The sequence below is a fragment of the Diaphorina citri genome, unplaced genomic scaffold (genome assembly GCF_000475195.1).
Source record: "Diaphorina citri unplaced genomic scaffold, Diaci psyllid genome assembly version 1.1 scaffold975, whole genome shotgun sequence".
NCBI lineage: Eukaryota > Metazoa > Arthropoda > Insecta > Hemiptera > Psyllidae > Diaphorina > Diaphorina citri.
The window spans coordinates 41604-48533 of NW_007378406.1; positions in this window are offsets into that span (position 1 = coordinate 41604).

Below are 6930 nucleotides of genomic sequence, written 5' to 3' on the forward strand. Positions count from 1 at the left end.
TGGATGACTTGATCATGTGTTGTTATTAATTTTATTCCAGTAGATATGAATTTACGAGTGAATTCCTATTCCGCGATGATGATGGTGTGACAATTTGTGAATTTTATCTGTAGATTGAGCAATTCTTGTAATCAACGCACACATGCTACACATGAAGGTATACGTGCATCAGGGGCATAAGCATAATGGGTATATTATCTGTAGATTGAGCAATTCTTGTAATCAACGCACACATGCTACACATGAAGGTATACGTGCATCAGGGGCATAAGCATAATGAATATGGATGACTTGATCAAGTGTGTTGTTATTAATTTTATTCCAGTAGATATGAATTTACGAGTGAATTCCTATTCCGCGATGATGATGGTGTGACAATTTGTGAATTTCATTTTCTTCTGTTTTACGCAGTTGTTCCAGGGTACGATTTCGAGTTTCTACTGTGCTCTGAGCTATTATGAATTTATTAGCAGTCACTTGAAAAGGCAACATCAAGAAAATTAGCAAAGTTTTTGTGAAACTTAAAGACGGGCCGGCCGCTGGGTTTTAGACAAAACATTTTTGTTAATATCTAACTTTTTTGACAAAGACAGCATGAACGCTACCTGCTGGCAATAAATTAATATTCAGCGTTTATGCTGAACTATGTTACTGGAATGGAAGCGCCTATGTAGTATGTACCTAATTAAGTATTAATCGTGAACTCAGGAAATGTGTTATACCTACGTAACATACGTACCTACATTTACAAAGAACCCATGAAATATGATAAAATTATACATATGCATTTTTATTTTCGAAAGTCTGGAATCTGAAAGGAGAACCTTTGCGATAAAGTAAAGTAATTATGAGACCCAATGACGCGTTATACTCATACCTACCCTACCTATTATATTAAAGCTCGTTTAAGACGAGAGACAAAGAGAGAAACAAAGCAATACGATAAATTTCGTTGAAGGTGCAGTGTGTAGTGTAGAAGCTCCTAGAAAATTAAAAAGCACAATATTAATAATATTTTATAATACTTCAACCTGTAACTCTAATAAAACAACAATCCCCCTTGGGCCTTTCTACAGACTTGCTAGTCTTCCAGAAGTAGGAACGTGTATAATATACCCACTGAATATTGTTAACCCTGTTGAACCTGATTTGGCAACAAGTCTAGCGTCCATTAGGATATCGCGCGACATTTCGAACACGAATTCGTGTCCGAGAAGTAGGACAAGTAGTGTCATTATAATGTTCTTTAGGCACATCCACCAATATTATGTAATTTATCTTGTTCTTAAACAGACGAGACCAAAATTTTCAAAGACATTTTCCAATATCAAACCAGAAATTTAAGCGTTCAACCGGAGCGTTTTTCAGAAGCTGGAGAGACCGGGCCCACTTTTAAACTTGAAGCTCCAAAGGGTTAACCGGTTATAGTGCTACTGCTGGTATTAAATATCATAACACATGAAGTTTATTAAAAAGAAATAATAATTTACGATTGGTTTTAATTTTCTAATCAAGACAAAAAAACAGAAACATAAAGACCCCTCGGGAAAAAAGATGGGAGTCCAATTTTCAAAAAAATGAGTTAGATACGTTATATAGTACTTCCCCCCCAAAACTATTGGCATGGTTTAGCTCTTCGCCTGGATCCTAAAAGTTTAATATGCCCAAGCTCAAGTATGAGATGCATGCTTTCATTTATAGCTGTTTCATCAAGATAAATATATCTCGGTTAAAGACAAGAAAAGTTGCTATACTTAGGTAGATACTTATTGAATCATTAAAATGTTTAGAGTGGGTACTTGAAAAGTTCATTTAAGCTCGAGACGGTTTTTTCAATTACTTTTGAAAATTAATTTAAAAGTTTGTATTTATTTTCTTCATTTCGTGCGAATTATGGAAGCAAGGCATAAAAATTAATAGCGTATATTTATGTATGGAAGGTACTTGGTCAAATATTACCGGCTCATATCTCTCTCAATATATCTTACTTACGTGTATAATGTATCCTTAATTCTTCTTCTCCATATATCCAGATAGAGCTCGGGTAATAAAAACTGTAGGTACTTACCCTCATATCTCAGGTAATTAAGTCATTAATTGAGCCTTAGAAAGAGACAAGCAAATAATATAGACATCATCCACGTCTTTGCAAGTCTATGGGTCTCCAATTTATAATTCTATGGGATTTGGAGTAATAAAATCTATTCACGACCTTCTAGTTCGCCTTATCAAAAGGATAAGGCGCCTTTACATCTCAATACTTTGACGTCAAATTTCTATACTTATAGTTATGGTAAATAATTGAAATTTCCCAAGTACAATTATCCCAAAACTTCAATAACACATGACTAATAAATAAATTATTTTAGTATAAATTATTTCCACCAACTACCTATTAGGTATATTTTTTAGTACTCTATTTAGTAAAGTTCTCTTCCATTATCTATCACATAATCGGTATCTACAAAAGTATTGTAGGTACTTACTGAACGTTTTAATATACCTACTTAATCAATAATTACACGACAGACTCATAATGCTACCAAGCGAGATGCAATCAGCACCAGTGATGCGAGCTCAAATGAGCCATTTTGTGCAATTTATTATTTCAAGCGAAAGTATTGGGTAGAGTCGTTATCTAGTTATACAATTGGGGAAAGTTCTGGTTCTGACAACCATCTTCATGTGGTTGCCAATATCTTTTTCGGGTTGATATTATTTTCTTCCCCTACTTAGTTATACAATTGGGGAAAGTTCTGGTTCTGACAACCATCTTCATGTGGTTGCCAATATCTTTTTCGGGTTGATATTATTTTCTTCCTTTGAAAGATTAATCCATGCTGTTTTGTTGTCATATATTGAGAACTCTACTTCGATCTTTGAGAACAACATCCTTGCTTCTCCGGCACTGTTTGTATTTATAATTATCTGATTTAATCTCTTCTGCATAGGTTTTTTCTTTCGGCTGTTTTGTTGTCATATATTGAGAACTCTACTTCCATCTTTGAGAACAACATCCTTGCTTCTCCGGCACTGTTTGTATTTATAATTATATCCATGCTGTTTTGTTGTCATATATTGAGAACTCTACTTCCATCTTTGAGAACAACATCCTTGCTTCTCCGGCACTGTTTGTATTTATAATTATCTGATTTAATCTCTTCTGCATAGGTTTTTTTCTTTCTCTTTGAGTTGCACGCCCCAGACGTTGTTCTTTTCTTTTCATGTAGATTCTTTTTTAACACCTTCAGGAATGACCAGCTTTCTCTTTGAGTTGCACGCCCCAGACGTTGTTCTTTTCTTTTCATGTAGATTCTTTTTTAACACCTTCAGGAATGACCAGTTTTCGGTAATGGTGGCGAAAACTTCTGCACACTGTTTTTATAATCTTCACTTCGCACGTCTTTGTTTTTGGTGGATATAGGTAGATATAGAGAGGAATACGAATAGACAATATTCTCTTACACTTGATACGCGAGTTATTACTTCTGTTTTCTTGAAGTGCTGTACTCTATGTTCCTTTTGAGGAGGTTCCGCTCTACTTGAATTCAAATTACGGCAGGATGCTTCTTGCTTCTTAACCATTAAACCAAAGTGTTTATTCGCCATCTGGTTAGCAATGGCCTTGAAGACGTTGTTAATATTTTCGTAAGCAAGGAGGGAGTTCTAGATGAAAGATTCTTGTGGGAATATTTAAGGAAAGCGTAAGTAAATAGTATGAAAGTATGGGTACTTGTAACATGACCGGTAGAATTTTATACATCTATGATAATACTGTGATAACTTTAATTTCTACAATATGTGGGGATTACGTGTATATCTAGTAAAAAAAAGCTAACTTTTTTTTCCGTCCATACTGTTTTCTATTGCCTCGTATCTAACTCGGTTTTCACCGTATCTTCGATTTTTGATCCCTAATACTTTTCAATTAATTTCTACAATATGTGGGGATTACGTGTATATCTAGTAAAAAAAAGCTAACTTTTTTTCCGTCCATACTGTTTTCTATTGCCTCGTATCTAACTCGGTTTTCACCGTATCTTCGATTCTTGATCCCTAATACTTTTCAATTTGGGCTAAAGATGAGCCGTCAATACTACATTTTTGATGGACAGAAAGATATCCACGTTCTATTTTATCACATTATTAATACACAATACCTAGTGGGTACATACCCTAACCTTACTTTACCTACCATTTCTAAAATCGTGCTTTCAATTGCTTCAGAATTATGTGTTTGCTTACTGGGTTAGTTTGTGATTCTCGTACTTGAAGGACATATGATAGATCTATCTTTTTTCTTCTGGACGAAACGCATCCACCCTGTACATTATCAAGTATAACAACATAATTGGTGTTCCAGTCGCGTTTGAAAGAGGATCTCCAAGACGTGTGCAAGGAGCAGAAACATACGAAGGAGAGGAGAGAGGATGGAAGGAGGCGCAATATTGCCTAACGAGATGGTATGATTGCCATACAGAATCAGATCATGGAGTATGCTGGCACAGATTCCTACAGTGAGCTGAAGAGATTAAGAGAGACTTGAGCTCTTATTGCATGAATGAATCAAACTGAGTGTAATAGAGTTAATTTATTTCAATAGTGTTCATCATACGTAGGTAGTTCCCAGTGTTAAACTGTGTTTTCCGTAGATTAATACGAAAAAGAATTGTTTTTAACAGACCATACAATATCACACAATAACTAATAGGTCTACTCGTTCAACAAGTTTTTGTAAAATAATTTAAATGATGTTTGTATTTGTACCAATTCTAAGTAATATTTCTTTGTATAGTTTTGACAAAAGTACAAAAACAAACCCAAACAGCACATAAAAGTTTCAAAAATATAACGATACTTTTTAGACGCACGGTAACTAATCAAAAATACCGGTTTCATTGACAGAATTTTAAATGGATGACTTGTTAATCAGTGCAAGTTTGTCCAAAGTGTTTCCTGAGGAAAGCTAACCTTACCTAAGCTGGCTGACACTTGAAATTCAGGAAGAACCATGAAGTCGGAAGAAGCTGAGCTGCAGGATTTGAAGAAAAGTCCTCGGAAGCACTTCAACCTACTCTTCCAGGACATTTCCTATTCGGCCCTTTACTACGATACTCACTCCTACTCAATCAGTAAGTATTCTACTCCTAAACTGTTATAATTAGGATGGTAATTAATTACCATCCCTACTTTGTTAGTACTTATTCCATCTATCTATCTATGTATGTAAATCAAAGCTATGTATAATTGCGAGTAGGTATGTTTGTAAAGCTGAACTTCTTTTGGTGACGTTCTTTACATATTTGCAGAATTTATTACACTTCGGTTCGGACTACACAATACATATTGAATTTAGCTAACCTTCGAACATTTTTACGTTATTTAAACAATTTTGGCACAGTAAACATAGCCTAATTCTGCCTGATGACTTAAGTTGTTGATTCAATACCCGTCGTATCTACATAAACTCGTGAAGGACCAACGGATTGGCAAATTTAAATTAAGCTTGATTCAAACGATTTTTTATGAATGAATCAGTCAGTCTAAATGAGGAGAACAAAAAAAATCATCAATTTATGATAAGATCACTTAGGTTCAGAAGGATCCAAGGTTGAGAACCAATGTTCGAAGGTTCAAGATTAGGTATTTACCCCAGTAATTCCCAAATAAAACAAGATTTTGAAGTAGTATATTTTTAGGAGTATCTGAAAGACCCTCTTCACAGCATTACTACTTCTGTATATTAACTCTAACTGCTCCGAGGTAACTATCATTTAAATTTATTTCTAAAATTTCTATGTAACGTAATAGTATGTACCTACTCTTAGCACCTAAATTCAATGAAGTGAGTCAACATGTTACTACAATTTTAATGGTCGCCGTGAAATTGATATTGATTATGCAATGCGCTCATCGAGTCTACTTGATCTAAAAATCATGTCTAGTAGGACAGCGATTCTCAACCGGGGGTACGCGAGAGACCCTCCCGGGGCACGTGAAAAAAATGTTCAATGGCGGACAAAAGGAAAGCTTGAATTTTGACATCTGATCAGCACAGTACAGTTCTTAACAAAAAAGGTTCGTTCTTAGAAAGCTTTCTCATATCCCATCCTTTCTTTCTACAATACAGTTAATCTAGTAAACTCGTCGTTATGAATAATTAAGTATCTTGGTTCTTGGGTACTTTCAAGTTTCAAGTACCTAGTTTTGAACAATCATATAGGTAGTAGGTACCTATCTACCTTCCGTACAGGTATGTAGGTAGGTAGGTATATGGTATAATATTATGTGAGATATCTATATCTTGTATAACATTGAACACTTAATTGATCAATTTTTGTAACATTCTTGTCCGTGTATTTGGTCAAGTTCATTAGAAGTCATAAGTTTGTTAGCAGTGTCAATTTATTTATTTTTATTTAATATTTCCTCTAATTAAAACGTCTACTTAAAAGTTATCCCGTTTTTTGTCTAAGTGTCCTCATGTTTTTAGAGATTTTTTATTTAAATTAATATATTCCGCTTTGACCAAATAGTTTTTTGTTCGTACCATAGTTGGCATTTTTGTGTGTGTTTCAGTGCGCTTTAAAATGGCACTTCATAGTGATATTTAGGATATTTTCTACCTGTTGCAGAGTTCTTCATAGTAAGAAGAGGGCACAGTTATAGCAACATAGCAATTTTTAACCCTCTCCGAGCTCCGGTTTCAATTTCGACAAGGGAGCGATTCCATGTAAATAAATAAAAGAAAATAGCACTGATGCCAAAAGTCCCAGAAGGCCTCCGGTAACCATATTTTGGGTACAACAGCGGACGGAATCAGTCCTAACAATCTAACAGTGGACTCACGACCAGTATCAATAAACGTTGGATGGAAATTTACAAAGGTATAATTTAAGTAATAATATAATAGATAAAATAAGTTAATTT